A 17049-nucleotide genomic window follows, 5' to 3' on the forward strand; every position below is an offset into this window, starting at 1 on the left:
GGATGATGTCACCGGATTGCTCAAAATACATCCAGTGTTTATATCACTACTGATAGATCCCACTATGATAGAATTAGGAACTGTAGCTCTGGGAAACTCTAAAAGACAATATTTAGGGAATGTGTGATGCTTCTTGGGACACCCAGGGCGGAGTCACCTTGTTGCCACCTTTCTCGAGCATGAGGGAGCCTTTCTTGTGATAGCTGGGTGTTAGCTCCCTAAAACAAACCAACTTGTCAGCCACTCCTGTGACTTCTATCAGCACCACCCATAGACAACAGATGCACCCTTGACCCTGAGTCCCTTTGAAGTGTGTCCCTGTGATATCCAGCCCCTGATCACTGGATATCCATAGAAATCCCAGATCCTCCATTCCCAAAGGAACAACATACCCTAGTTTACCAGTTTTACCTTGTAAAACTGTATTACACTTGAGTTCAGTTACAGTACAAAAAAAATAGGGAAATTTATTTTAGAAAAAAATAGAGATTCAAATAGAAACAAGTGTGTTTGATGGAAACAAATGGTTACATACCAAACAAAATCATAACATCCAAACTAGACCCTATACTTATAATGAATTACGTTTCCTAGCTAATAAAGTAGATTCTCACCACTATCCCCAGCATTTTTGCAGCATTTGCTAGCCTTAAGGCGCTAAAGCACAGTCTTTCATGAAGGACCCCCCCGCATCAAGTTGCCTCCTCAATGAATGAAGAGTGTCTTTTTCCACCCTGTGGTATACTGAATCAGTCTGTTGTCATTATGCACAGATAGGGCCATACCCTCTCCGTCCTATCATTCCTTCCACGGCCAAGTAGCTTTGATGTTCATTGTTTGTCTTTGATAGTTCTCCATTGACTTTTCTGGGTTCTTGCAACAGTGGGCAATTGAGCCTTGAATTACATCACCAGCTAACCAGGGAAGGGTGACAACTTTCACGCTGGTGACTGACTTTCACTCCAAGATCATAAGGACATAATTTTCAAAACATTAACATTATTCCTTAAATACTACCCATATACACACCTGAGATTAGAAATGGATCCTCCCAATAATGTTTTTAGTAGAGCTAGTTGAAATTTTTCAAATTTAGAAATTTTTGACAAAAAATTAATGAAAATTTTCACCAAAAAAAAAATCTCATTTTTCAAACAGTGCAAGTTTTTAGGAAGATTTGTATAAATAGTTGTGTGCCAAAACACAATTTTGTACTTATCCCACAAAACACATGTACCTTGCTTATGGGTCTTGTATATTAGGCTTATTACAAACATTTTGTGTTCTGTTTCAGCTCATCTAGTTCATCACTGCCACTTGGCATTGTGAATGGCAATAATGACTGTTCCTCAGCATGCTTACATGTTCTTAATGAACATTTCCTTTTTTTTGTATATAGGAGCTTATTTTTTTTGCAAATTCTCATACAATATGGCCTTGTCATTCTAATGAGTTATATAATATATTTCCTGTGGTGGAGTCAGTCTTGCTATGATAAGCACTAATACATATTGGCCACCTGTGCTCTCTAGAATGCTTCACTGAGAATTAATGGCAGGGATACATCATTTGCACATTGCCAGAAATACATGGCCTAATGTAATATTTTGGATTTAGTTTTAAGAGTTTGGAAAATTGCAGCCTGCATTGGAGAAAAAAAATGATTCACATTGCGAGCCCTATATCTTTGTGCGAAAGAAACGATCATCTACATTTCTACATTTCAAAATGTAAGAAAAATATTAGTATTTGTAGCTACTGAATAAACATATAATGTTCTTGCTATACAGAAATTAGCGTTATGTGTCACAAATTATTTTTAAAAGTAGAAGGGGTGATGAATTCTAAAATACTTGTAATTTGCTTTGTAAACTAAGGAAAGACAAATAGAAGTGCAGGTTTCCCTCATTTTTCTTAGTAGGAAAAATTCTTCTCCTTTTTCCAGTGAAAAAATAGTTCATTTATTGTTATACACTCCACTAAACCTCTGTGAAGTGAATAGTCTGTTCAATAGTCCTAGAAAGACAAGGTCAGTGATCAAGTATCAGAGGGGTAGCCGTGTTAGTCTGGTTCTGTAAAAGCAGCAAAGAATCCTGTGGCACCAAGGTCAGTGATGTAATATCCTTTATTGGACCAACTTCTGCTGGTGAGAGACGTAAGCTTTTGAGCTACACAGAGCTCTTCTTTGACAGTCCTATCAGTAAAATAGGGAAAGGAAAAAGCTTAGAAACAGGCTTCATACTGCCACGGTGCTTTGAGATATATTACTCGAGAAGCACTATTAAATGTTAATATAATGATTTCAGTAAGACCTACATGTGGGGTTATTGAGTCCTGCACTATCATGATAATTCAGCCTCTCTGACCAATCCTCATAGATGAAGGATATGCTGATCAATGCTATATGGAAGTGAGGGTTGACTGGTTACTCCTGAAAATGAGTGAGGCTCCATACTAAATTATTTGAGAAGTGTGCCTTCTAGCCGCAGAAGTAGGCCCAGCAGTGGCGTGTGGAGGATTTTGCTAGACATCCCTCAAGAAGGCAACACAGGTGCATCAGAGGGAACAGGAGTGTTTGGTGGGAGGAAGGTTGAGTGGAATATCAAGGTTGCAGGTCCTGGTGGGAGTATTCAAAGATTCAGGTGATCAGATGCTTATCAGACTTGAACATCTGAACATTTGGGGGATCATCTGTCAGTAGAATGAAGATGCCTTTCTTTTTGTAAGAAGAAAATAAGCATATAGTGGCTACATAGTGACATCAAACAGAGAACTTTCAACAATTGCTATGTAAATATAATACCAAGCAAAATCCATGACCTCTTTTGAAAGTCTTACATAGTGGAAACAGTTTAGGTCCTTACATCTTCAAAGATTGAAGTCCCCCTCAGAGGTACCCTTATTCTGCCTTGGTAGGGAAGGACAAGAGGATTCAGGGATGGGATATGTCCTAGTCTCATTCACCAGTCTTCCCTGATTAATCTGTAATCTTATTACAGCCATACTTTTTTCTTCTCTCTTTTGCTATTATAGATTGATATTTTGAGCTCCATAGCCTCACTGCTCCAAATCAGCTCCCCAACCACCAAACAAAACACCCTTCCAGGAGTAAGGAAGACTTAACCCACTTGTGCATTTTTAGAAGCCACAGACTATCCAGTGACCTAGTTATATGATGCACAGTGTCCTCCAAGAGAAAGGTCAGTGGGGTATGAAATTTCAGTCTCTTCATCACTCACTACTTTTAAAAAATAAAACAAAATTAGAAGCTGTTTCTCAATATAACTGAGATGAAAGTGGTGGTTAGACCACAATCTATTGAAAGGGCAGCTGTGGGGCTTGAGGTCAAAGAAGGGGACCTCTAAGGCCAGGGATTTTGGGGAAGAAAAGGTTAAGAGGGTTCTTAAATTATTTACTATAAATATATTCAAAATAATACAGGAAATATTTTATAATCCTTTCCATATTATTTCTCTATTCTTCTATAACGTAGGATTTAGGATCTGATCCAAAGCACATTGAATTCATTTCCAGGGCAGTCTTTCCATTGCTTCAGTGGGCTTTCAGTCAGGTCCATACTGTATTTTAAACTTTCCAAAAATGTTTTAAACTGTTGAAATGGAATGTAAATTAAGCATCCATAACCAAATAGCAATAATCCACCTTAGGATCATTTGTAGCCCATTCAAGCATTGGAGGTGTACACCGATAGCGTACTAATGAGTGGATTCTTGATGTATTTACTTGTAGTTTTTAAAGAGGCAACATTTTCATTCAATATACTGGGAGCTTTGCCTGTACTTAAATAACAGGACTGGGCCCTTAATCTATGATGATTTGTTTTGAAAGTCAACAGCAGCAATATTCAGTGTCCTAATCATTTACCCACCATTAACACAAAGGAAAAAAGCATCCAATGCTATGTGGATCAGGCTGTGAAATAAGCATTTAAAAAAAAAGAAGTCTTTCAGTGAGTTTATGAAACAAGACTATAATGTCTGAAGGGAGGTATATGAGATGAGAATAGTCTCATAACTTCACACATCACATTACGTGAATAATAAAAAACAAAAAGGAGGAGGAGGAATGATGAATAATAGGGGATTTTTTACTCTTCCTGGAATTTCATGTATTCTAGTAGCAGAAATTTAAAAATAAAAATTAAAAAATAAACTTCAGAATTTTACAATCCCTTAAAATTATCAAAATTACGAAAGCAGTTAAGTAAAACTAATAAATGTGCATAGAAAAGGAAAAAAAAACAGAAGAAAGTAAGAAATAATGAAGTGTATACATCACTTACTGTAGGTGTATTCTTCCTCTCTGTACACAAACATGGCTACTTCTATCTAAGGAATCAGAGGTCGTAAAATTCAGAAAAAAAAATCTTCATTTGGCAAGCTTCATTATTTGAATTTCTAAGATAGCTTAATAAGCATATTGAATTAAAGAACACCCTTAAGTAATTCTATATGAATTTGTGAGTTATTAATGTCAGTATCATTCCTGGAGCAATCATAAATATTTAGATTCCTGAATAGAGTTTAATCAGCTAAAAATATAGATTATCCAGGGGTTCTTTGCTACACAGAAGTATATACGGTACTTATCAACTATATCATATTATTTCTATTTCTCTTTCACTGCTATCAATCTGCTCAATAGTTATGTTTTTAATCATTTTAATTAAGTATCTTTATTATGGAATATAGTATTAATGACATTGGTAACTTAAGATATTTCAATACTGTGATGGAACTGATTAGATAAATTACACTGAAAAATTGCTGTATAAATAAATAACACAACCCCTACCACCACGAAGTACATCTCATCCTTCTAATTACATTTTGCTAAAATTTTCTATGAAAGATTAAAAGTGTTTTTGTTGTTTTATGTTAAAATACTAGGTCACTCAACATTCATTTGGATTAATTGTATTTCATAAGAAAATATTACTGTTAATATGCTGGTAATTGGCATTCAGTGGTGACATAAAGTTAATGTAGGGCCTATTGATTTCAATGGATTTCAAATCAGTTCTGTATAGATTATTTTCTGGAGATTCTGTAATAAAATTAGGGCACTGCTCCTATCAGAATAAATGGCAAAATGTCTATTGACTACATTGAGAGCAGATGTGGGTCATTTTTCTGAATTAATATATTTTGAAAAATCTCATGAATTAGAATTATGATGTACACATATTAATATCTCAAGATCAGTGTTGGGCTCTGAAAAATGTTAGGGCTTTAATCATAAAATTCTGCTTAACCCAGCTACCAGGGCCATGTGCAGGAATGTAATTTTGATCACTTTTGGAAGGTGCACTTTCTCTACCCCTCCCGTGGTCAGAGGAGCTCACTCTTCCCACCATGGCCCCAGGCCCACAAAAGCTCTGTGCCCCCACCATGGGCCCAGGGCCGCAGGAGCTCTGTGCCCCTGCTTGCCTCTCTTAGTTCACGCCCCTGCCAGCTACTGAAATGTGTGTAACCTTGAAGACATGAAAGTATTCCTATTTACTTCAGTTGAATTACTTATGTTCTTAAAGTTACACAGGTGATTAATTACCTTGTTGGATCCATTACTTATGTTTTCTAAAACAAAGTCACAGCTCACGTTGCCAATGTTTGTGTCTTCTAGATGACCAAATTCATTCAAAGAAACATAAACTCTAGGGATTAAACCAGATCTCTCTATGCTAGCTATGTCAGTGTATGATATTGGTGAGTCATAATTCATGGTACATTTTCAATTGTTTCGTATATTGTTTTCGTTCTTTAGAATAGCTATGTCTAAATTAAAGCTCCTTTTCTTTCATACCCGGATTCTTCTTCTTTTATAGGAAAAAGACTGGTATTTTAATTTTTGAGAAACATAATCTCAAATCCTTAAAATATGTCAGTGTTTTATATCAACAATATAGAAATGTCAATTCTTGCATTAAAAGGACAAAAGTCCATGGGGTTCTAATATGGAGAGAAAAGCAGAGTGAACTATCTAGAAAATTTTGCAGCAGAGCTGAAGAATTTGTCCCAAATTATATCCCCAAAATATATTTTTGCCAAATTAACATTTTCTAATCAACTGTCATTTTGAAAATTGTGTAAAGCATTAGTAGGAAATTAGCAAGAAACATGATGTAACACTGCCCATTTGGGAGGGGATGGAGATAATGAGGGTTAAGTTAAGGTGCTCAAGTGATGAGTGAGAAAGTAGAGCCAACTGTATGACAATTAGCTATATATTAAAATCAACACAAATCTTCATTTTTTTAAAAAGCTAGTGAAGAGGGAAAATCAGTCATTTCAGCTGGCACTCAATATTTCTTCTTTGACACTGATACACAACTCTTGTAATAGCTGTGTACAAGTTTTTGTTGTGTGTAAAATTTTCAAAATTCATTGAAATTTTCTAAACTTTTGACTAGCTTTAGACTAGTGTGGGGCAATGTGGGTATCTGGGAGGTCAGAGAAGAGGAGTTTTAAGATAAGGGAGGCCTGGACAGAGTTTGTTTCCTGGACAGAAAGAAAGAACAGATTTAGAAATATTATGGAGAAAGAAGTGGAAAATTTGGTGCAATCTTGCATATGCCCAGTGAGAGACAAGGAAAGCTAGCAGCTGAACCTAATTCACAGCTAAGATGGTGGTATTGTCAGCAGTGACAGACTACTGGGCATCAGAGAGAGTTTTGCAAGAAAGATGCAAGTCTCAATTTTCCAGTGTGTTGCTAGGAAAATCTAGTCATGAGGTGAATATTCATATTGCATAGAGCTGCTGTAGCAATTCCCACACCATTCCCCCCTCCAGACCACCAGTGCAGAAAGCATGTCTGAAGTGCCCCAGTATGCCTTGCTGGGACTGCCCATTGTGACAGTCACCATGGATTAGCTCAAGTTTAAGGCTTCTCTGAAATAAACCAAAACCTGGACCAATGCCTGGAAATCCTCAAGTTCAGTGAGAGACAAAGGTCTCATAGCTCTCTCTGGATTCATGTCAAGTGATCATCAGCTAGTCCAGAAAATATAACTCACAACTTATGTTTTGAACATGTTTAAGTTGATAGTGAGACATACAGAGGATGCCAGAACAGTCTGAGATGCGAGAGTTGAGAGGCAGACATGTGAGTCATCTATATATAGTTGGTAGCTGAAACTGTGTGAGTATTCCCACCTATAGTGGGAGAGGATGTACAGAGAAAAGAGGATGGTGCTAAAGATGGAGGTTTAGCCAACATGGACTGCATTTGTGTCACTTTCAGAGCTAAAATACTCCATAACTGTTTCCCTACGAATCCGCTGAACCATCCAGTCTTCTAAGAGCTTATTTTATGTGAGAGCTCTTGTAGGCTGTAGCAGGAACATTTGCTACAGAGCATCTTCGAAGTAAGCATATTATGACCTTGAACTAGAAAAGATGTATTTATTAGTATCAACTGCATGTTCCTTGATCTATTTCTGCATAGTGATTGTGTGAAATCTGAAAGAACCCTTGGGACATTGAGTGGGCAAGAATGAATTCTTCTTGCAGTTTACTTTTCTCATCATGAAGTTAATCAGTGAACTGTAACAGAGAAAGAGAGGGGACAGGAGTTTGAGAGAAAATCCACTTACACAAATTTGGCTCAATGCCAATTGATTTAACACAACAATAAAAGCTTTTAAAAGAGGTTCTGCAGCAAAACAATATATTTTTTCATTTTTATTACAATATGAAGAGAAGAACTGACAGAAATAGTCACATAAATTAAATTAGATAGCCAGTGAGAAAATCATATCTAACAAGGACCAAAAATACTGCTTTTTTTGTTTTCCAGAGAACTGAGAGTATATTTATGGAAATTACTTCTATTTTACAGCCTCAGTCTTTCTAATAAAATTACATTAAACAAAAAGACAAACTAAATAAATATTTTGTATAGATTTGTGACATTACCAAAGATGAAGATGTCACAATTCAGGGCAACTGAACCTGTATTCCCCCTCCAGGGTCCTACTTCGGTAGGTGTGGATGGTCGGGGGATATGCCACTGGACTAGAACTAAGAAGGGGTTCAATTTTTTGTGTGACTATGGGAAAGTTTCTCAATCTACTCTAAACCTTAGTTTCTCATCTGTAAAGTGGGAATAATATTTCCATGCTTTGCAGCGTTTCTATCTATGGATTTTTTAACATTCTTTTTTTAGTACTAGATAGATACTAGGTGTAAGGGAGTGGACTCACCCTTGCGGCGTCTCCTGCTGGTCATCCATGGGAATTAGCTCTTTGACCTAGGAACGCCCTCTGCAGGCTGGTGATCCGCCTTACTGCTGGCTCCCATGTCCCTTCCATGACCCTGGTGCCCCTTTCTCTGGGTTGCTGCCCCCCTGGCAGTATCCCCACACTCTGGGTCTCCCCACCCTGGGGAATCCCCACCCACTAACCCTTCCTCACCTCAGTGTAAGGCTACTGCCAGTCACCATCTAGCCCCACTCCCTGGGGCAGACTGCAGTAAATGCCACTCATCTCAGGCAAGGTTGGGTTGGACCTGCTGCCTCTCTCTATAGCTGAGCTCTCCCTCTGCAGCCCCAGTACAGGTCTTAGGCCCTCAGCTAGGCCTGTAGCCTGGGGCTTTCCTAGGCCAGAGCTCCCCAGCTCCTCTAGCCTTCCCCCAGCCCTGCTCCACTCCCAGTACCCTGCTCAGCTCCCTAGCAACCGGGCCCTTCTCTCTCTACAAGCAGAGAGAGAGTCCTGAGCGTCTGGCTTCCCTGGCCTTCTTATAAGGCCCGGTTGGTCTGTTTGGGGCATGGCCCCAGCTGCAGCCACTTCCCCCAGTTATCTGGGGTTTTGCTCCCTTCCCCAGTCCCAGCCCTCTGCAGGGCTTTTCCAACCCCTTCAAGGCTGGAGCAGGTGCTCACCCCGCTACACTAGGACTATGTGAACAATGAATCCAGAATCTTACCAAATTCAAGTTGGGTACTAGTTGAACAATTTATCTACCTGGGTTCTTATATTGGCTTCCATTGCTACCATATCAGTCAAGTTATACCTTACCTGTCTGGGAAGGACTAATGGATTAAAGTACTTTGCGGAAGAAAGCAAAAGACTCATTGGTATCAAGAGCAAAAAGACCCTGCAGAATATAGTGTGTACAGCTCACATGAACTGAACCTTGCAAGGTCTATTCATCTGTAATACAGACCTGTACAGGCTTAGACAGTAGATCTGGCTAGATATTGAATATAGTTGACATAGGCACAAATATGGAAACTGCCCAAAGCTACAGCTATAGTCTGAAAAACATGACTGGAGCAGGACATGGTATTAATTGTGTTGCCTTTACTAGGGCTGAGCCCAAGCTTACTGAAGGCACTGGAAAGACTCCCATTGACTTCAAGTGGGCTTTGAATGGGCTTACTGCACAGAGATATATTGACATTAAAGATTTCCAGTTAAAATAATTATAATAGAGTTCTATGAAAATACGTGTTTTCCAAAGCATCTGGACAGTTTTTAATAGCCTGTCAACACATAACTCAGCTTTTTATCACAGATATTTTCTTCTGCATATAAATTTGCAATTTTCTTGTTTATGCATGCTACACATAAGCAACTGTTGAAAATTCATGTTAAAACTTGACTTGACTCAATTAGTTGACACTTTCACATTTTTGCATTATAGTTCCAAAAGTGATAAACCCAATTCATAAGATCCCTGGGAATACATTAGATGGACTAATTTGATTATGTGGATGCTATTAACTGACATTTTTAGAAATGATATAACTTGTTTTATTCAGAACATTCCATCTTTTAAATAATCTTTATAATGTTTAGGCACACCGCTTTTATGAGAAATTGGCTATAAAACCTATGTTTGCTTATGTTAAGAAAATGAAATGACTCCGATTTTAACATGATCTGATTTTACTGAAGACAGGGGCAGAACTAATTACAATAGCTTACTTTTAATAATAACATAAGAGCAAAGGAAAGCTTTACATCACCTTTATGGATACAACATTAAGTCATCCTGATAAAATTTACCCTTGGAATTACCATGCAGTATTATTCAACCCCTCAAAAAAATCCCTTATCATTTTAGTTTATGCATTCAAAAAGAAAATTGAAATAGATTCAATTTATGTTATATCTGTACTCTCTTTTCACTTTAATTATTTTATTGCTCCTTTTGCCTAGATTAGTTTTAAATATGTATACTTGAGAAATTTGAGTAAAATAGAAACAACAGAAATAGGCCAATACATATATAATTTTGACCTATAGCCTCTTTCATGCTATTTAAATCTCTTATGCTTTCAAATTAATGGTAATTTATCTGAAAAAGAAACATATAAATGTCTGAATTAGCTGGGGGTTCGTCAAGCTTGGTATTGAGTGAGGAAAAGACAGGCAGGACCAGGGTAACACTAAAAAGCCAAGTGGCTGCGTTTATTTAGGGGATAATTACAACTTGGGCTGGGGGAGTAGGCAACTTTGGCTGGGATGGTATCAAAAGTACAAACACACCCCAAAACACAGTAATAATACACTTTATACTGCTCACCACACCACACCAAATAGGCAGACACACCAATCACACAGATAGGAATCGGGTTCGTCAGGGCGATGCCCGGTGCAAACACAGAAAAGAGACCCACGGGCCACTGCCTCGGCCACCCTTGCTTTCACACAGAGGGTAAACCCAGAGTGTGGTGCGGCTGCAGCTGGGCAGATTCCACTCACTCAGACCGCGGGGACTGGACCCCCTTGGTCAGCTACCCTCTAAGTAGAGGCAGCTCCCAAGTTAAACACACACACACACGTGACACAGACAGAGCAGTGATTCAAACACATAAAGCAGTTGGCAATTAACAATTTAATAACAGCTAGAACTATTATACAAGCTAGCTAAGCAATTGTGCAATTCTGAGCTCACTAATACAATCCTGATATCCTGAGTAGATATTTGGTACCAAGTTAGGGAGGGGAACAAATAAAAGGCTAGATAAGCTAACTGTCAGATATCAAAAAGCAAATACCGCACTCCAGGCGCAGCTGACCAGCAGAACAGACACCAGAAGCATGACGAGCAGACAGGGATCGGGTCCAAACGACAACGAATCCAAACGATACGACACGAGTGCACTTTACCGGGAGGAGACCCTGGCCGAACGAGTGATCAGGTCCTTCAGCTAACACGCGGATGCTCCACACAAATTTTGGGGGGAAACCTAGTTTTATAGAAGGGTCTCACTCCCTCGTGTCAGCATCTGATTGGCTCCCTGGTCCCTCCTCCCTTCAGGTTTCGAGCTGTTGCCACCCCACGTCGGAAGGCTTTGCACACGGCACACTGGAGTTGACGAGTAAACAAACCTGACCCTTAGATGACTGGGTCCAAAAAAGAGCAGGAAAATGAGTCTCTGGGCAGAATTAACCTGACCTCCAGACGACCGACCCCAAAAAAACAGGTTGCTGGGCAGAATCAGGCCTCCACACACAGAACTAGCCTGACCTTTAGATGGCCCAGCAGGAGAGAAAAAAAACAAAAACACAGGAGAGCATACACAGCTAGTGTTGCTGGGCAGGATTGAGTCTCTGCCCTCTCTTATACAACAGGAACCTGGTCCAAAATGGAGGCTGCCTTGTCCTTTTAACAGGACAAGATGGCCATGGACCGACAAGTGGCCATACATAGCCATAACTATGAATCGGATTGCGACAATAAAATGTGCCAACAATGCCTTTATTGCTAATCAAAGGAAAGTAGCAGTTTTACAAAATTGATGTTTCTGATTGTGCACCTTTATTTCAATGAGCATGAAGATCTGTGTGCATATCCTCATATTTATATAGTCTTGTGCTTGCACAGTGTATATCTAATAGGTACACATTTACATCAGTAAGGTGACTGGTATGAATTGCATGCCCATCATGTTCTTTTAATTAATTCATATATTTTTGTATCCATTTTTCTTTTAAATGAGCAAATCACATCTTGCTCCCTGAGGACAATTTGTACTGAAACTGGAGCCTAGATGAAACTTGTCTACTGTGGAGTTATGATACAAAAACCTCTTAGAGACCAAACCTCTTTAAAGCTGGTTGCAAATCTGAAAGACTTCTTAAAAACATCAGAAGATTTGAATGATGGCAGCCAGGGATCACCCTCTTCCCCACACAACCTAGGTTTCCAATACATGGTGAGAATTAGGGGCCTAAAAAGGTGTTCATAGAAGCCAGCATGCTGAGTGGGGATTTGCCTAGGTTTGCCATTAGGAAATGCTGAGGAGAGGACTATGGCTTAAGCCCTGACCCTAAAAGGGAGTTAGGTGCTAACTAGGGGTTGGAGGGAGACACCTCCCTCCACTTAGGATTATAGCCAGGAGCCCCGGAGTTAGGCATGTAAACCAGGTCAACCCTTTTTCAAGAAAAAGCAAATGGATGGTGGCTACCCCACCTCCTCTTATTAGATCACTCACCCACAATATCGGAGACCGGGGTTCAAATTCCAGCTCTGCTTGAGAGAAGCAGGGACTTGAATTCAGGCCTGCTATCTCCTAGGCGAGTGGCCTAACTACTGGACTATGGGGCATCTCTCTCACTTTTCTTTTGGACCAGAGACAGATTCTGTAACCTGGCATCAAGTTCCTACTTCTCTCAGACAAAGTGGAGCTTTGAAACCAGGATTCCTACATCCCAGTTCTCTCACCATTGTGCTATTGGGTGTGGAGGAAACCACTAACATCATCACCTCCTCCTTGTTTTGTGTGGGGCATGATCCAGTAGGCATGCTCTAAGCAGTGTCTGTGAATGTATTCTGGATTGGGCCCTGCAGGAGAGAGAGGTGGGGGAACACTTAGTTTGTGAATCCCGTTGGGGTTTAGATGTGAGTTAGGCATGCTGATTGGTGGTGTCGGAGCTAATGCAGCTGTCTGTGTGCAGGAAATAGAAAATTTACCCATGGATATGTAGAGGCCTACAAGATTACATGGCATCTGAGTAGGGGTGTTGAGAATCTACATTTTGACTCAGTTGCCTAAAATTCGCAATTAGGTAACTAAGTCTCCCTTGTGAATTCCACATTGAAGTTTTAGGTTCTCATGAAACTCTAAGGACACCTTAACTGGAATCAGAGCACTATCACTACATCAAGCCTATAACTGCAAAAAAATAAGTCACAATATTTTAGTCTTCCTTAACAAGCCAACACTTAAATCAAGTTAACTGATTAATATTTTTGATGATCTTTCCATTTGTATAAACATATTTTTTCAACTAAACCACAATATTCATTTTTGTTCAATTATTTTATTAAATAACAATACCACTGGAATAACTACCTAACAGTAACAGACATAGAGGTAATTTAATTTGCTCTGCAACAATTTGCCACTCTGATCAAAATACTGCAACTTTACTAACTAAAATAAATACAGTGCTAGGACTTGAAAATGATTAATTCTTAGTGGCAGATGAAGTAAATGCTGCTATAGGTATCTGAAAAAAATTAACTTCTCATTGATAATCTGTGTGGCCCATTCTATTATGGTGACATTAAACATATCAACCTCTCTATAATAAAGTCCTTCTTTGGGACTTATCACTTGGATCTCAAATCCAGTCTTGGCTGAAACATGCAATTCTATATAAAAATATTTTTTTTTACTTTTCTGTACAAATGTTAATATCTCTATCTAACCAATAGCAGTTAAACTTTTTCATGTCATTGGTCTGCAGTGATGACTAATGCTATTTTTATTTATCACAAACTATGAGAAGTGTAAACTAGACACATTACTTTGTGTGGTTTAGAGAAATGACTGTAATTTTTAGTGTGGAGAATTATATTTAATGTTCAGATCAACAGGAAAAAAGTGTAAAACAAAGAAAGACGGACAAAAGTGATCATGACTGAAACAGTGTCTCACCAGTCACAGACAGGATTGGCTGCTTGCAAACACACACAAAAAAGTAGGAATCAGGAGGTAGCAAAGAGACCAGATCACCTAGAAAATTGTGTGTGTTGAGCAGAAGATATTGGAAAAATGGCAAAAGATAAATACGTAATAAGGAGAGTAGAAGAGAAAGCTGGGCCAACCTTGAGGTAGTGCACTGCACAGCTGTGTGGATGATCCAGCTTTCTTTTTTTGAACTCACTATCTAACTTTTCAGGCTAGCAGCGGTTAGGTGTATTGAGGAAGAAATCCAAGCAACATCTGAAAGAAGAAACGTGCTTCATACTGCATAACAGAGACTTCTCTTTCCAGTTTCAAAATAGCAGGGACAAGCTTTGAAGAGTGTGATGATAGATGCTGAGTTGAAGAAGCTGGAAAGTAGAAGGATAAAGGTGAGCAAATGGAGATTGAAAACAATGATGCTCCAGCATAAGTTTGGTTAGAGAAAACAGCCTTTCTTGGATGCTGAGAATGTGGATGTGGTGAATGGCTGTTGAGGACATAGTAAATGACACTTGTTTGTAAGGTATCACTGCACGTGCATACAGAAATCCATTACATTGTTTGCTTTCAATATTAACATTTCATTATAATAAGGAAAAGAGTTTCTTGTTATGAAAGGAATGTCCTGGGAGATATGTCCTCTAGTAGTTCCAATAACTTTTTGTGTCAGCCTTGTCGGCAGAAAGCTTGTTCCTTAGATCTTGCCAAAGTCCCTCAGAGTATTCAAAACATCACTGGCTAAAGTTAATATGGCTGACAAATCTCTAGATCACTATCCGTAACTTTTGTACCTGAGCTGAGCCCTAATTCTAAGGCTTCAGTGTCCATCTTTCAGTGTCTATCTTTCCTTGATGTGGAGTAGGAATATCCTACTCCACGTCAAGTGTTCTCCGTTGAGATTTTTCATGTGGCTGAAAGGTTGCTGTTAGGTGGGAAAATCTATCTGATATACAAATTGCCCAGGAAAAAACATCAACTTTTGAATTTAAAGGAAGACTGTTCCTAGTTCAAGAACAGAAACAACTACATATAAAAATCATTGGAATCAAAAGGGAAAACAAAGCTCCTTTCCTAGTGATGGACAAAGTATAGAATATCTATAGTCATTCTTTCAGCTTTTGATAATGTTGACCATGAGGTTTTGTTCACCTGACTGAGGACACTGGCAAAGAAGAACAAATAGCATTTGAGTGATTCCATTCCAGTATGTTTTCCACATAGGACTTTCACCTCTAGTATTTACTCCCTTGTTTGTTCAATTTTGTTTATCCCCAGATCATGGTACATAGCCCATCTGTGATTTTGCCTGAAAAGGCAAACTATAGGGTATATTTGTGTTGAGATATGAAACACAGAGTTTAATCTCTTCATATTTATGTGATGTTTATCAACTAAATGTTGTATATTTATTTTCAGTAAATTATATCCATGTCCCCAGAGACACATTTGATTGATGCACACTGACATTGCAAATAGAAATTGAAAAATAAGTGACCTGAAATCATCCATGCTTTTCCTTGTATGCATCAAGCATTTGGCTGGCATTATTTTTCATAGATATTCAATGTGATTTATTGATGTGATTTTTCTGTTCAGTGTTGTGAATGTGAGATTCTGTTCTCCAAATTACAGAATTTCACTTTTCTTTTTATAGCAATAATTTCTCTGAACCTTCCTAAAATAATCATGTCAGTATTGAAGATTTTTTGTTTCTTTAGAGCAGGGAAATACTGCAAAAACTTCCCATAATTAGTTATCTACTGTACTTGTGTTGACTAATTCACTTTGACTGTGGGAGCACCATTTGTACACAAAATGCCTGTAGAAGACATAGTGAAATCTACCAAAAATAAATAAATAAATAACTAAAAAGGTTAAAAAGCCAGAGGTTGAACTTCTATGCTAAAACTATTAGAAATGTTAATTATAAATAGAATCCACCTTAAAGATTTTTGAGGCAAAGTGATGATAAGCTAGCAGCAAAAGATTGGAATTGAAAAGTTCCTGGCTTATAATGATGGCTGACCCACTGATTTGCTGTGTGATCTCAAGCCATATCTGTCCATGAATCTCCACAAAGAGCTACTTTCTATTCAGGAAGATAAGGTGGAAAGAAAGAAGAGGAGAAATTCAAGGGGCAAACAGGCTGAGAGTTCTAGGAGAAAAAAATATTTCTCTTTCTGGTGCAAGAGAAAGTGGTTGCATTGTTCCTCTTAGTCTCTCAACATGGTGAAGATAGGGAGCCAACTTCAGCCCTGATTTACACTAGAGATGAATTTGGCCCAGGGAGAATAAATCCTCAGTATGGGTGGGAAGACACTCTTCTTAAATCTTTCTTTGGGATAGCCACAAACTGAGCTTTTAAAGTTTGTTTCCTTTCTGGAACTTTTTGGCATAACAGTTTCCCCAAGCACTCTGTTCACTAATAATAGAGGGAAATAAAAAGTCTGTAAGCTTTGAGCTGAAATGGAATTTAAGCAGTATTCAATATTCAGAAGTTAACTGGAGGCATTCTCAGCATCACAGTATATATATATTTTAAAAATGGGCCCAATTTTTGAAAACTAGCTGCCTAAAGTAATTTCTAAATTCCCAATATATAAATCCATATTAGGCTGTTAAATAGATGTGGCTTTATTTTCAGAGATGCGTAGTAGCTGTAGGTCCCATCCAAAGTTAGTTAATTAAAGGTAAAGTTCCATGATAGGATTGTGCGAACCTATGGTTTTAGTATAATAGTACATTGAACATGCTCTCAAAGCATATTAATGAATGGGCCTCATATCACTTATGCAAGATAAGTATTATTTCCCTTTTACAGATGGTTGAACTGAGGCACAATGAAGTTAAGTGATTTGTCCAAGGCTTAGAGGAATTCGATGGTATATCAGGTGATAAATCGCAGATTGATTGATTCCAGGTCCTATACTTCAACCAGAGGAATTTCAGTTGTAGTATCTCATTTAAATTTTTGTATAAAAGTCACCAGCTACTTAACATACAGTTATAAATTGAAAAAAGTTAAGAAACAAAATTCTGCAAATTCATCATCAGTGTTTTGCAGTTGCATTCTATGTTTACATTAGGTACAGAATGATTCTTTTCATTTA

The 17049-nt window shown here is 38.3% G+C and overlaps 1 long non-coding RNA gene across 1 annotated transcript in view; it reads left to right on the plus strand.

The window, feature by feature from the left end:
* LOC123370971 overlaps positions 1-17049 on the plus strand; it is a 250808-nt gene that overhangs the window by 182783 nt on the left and 50976 nt on the right. The window lies entirely within an intron of this gene.

Source organism: Mauremys mutica, chromosome 5 (assembly GCF_020497125.1).
Source record: "Mauremys mutica isolate MM-2020 ecotype Southern chromosome 5, ASM2049712v1, whole genome shotgun sequence".
NCBI lineage: Eukaryota > Metazoa > Chordata > Testudines > Geoemydidae > Mauremys > Mauremys mutica.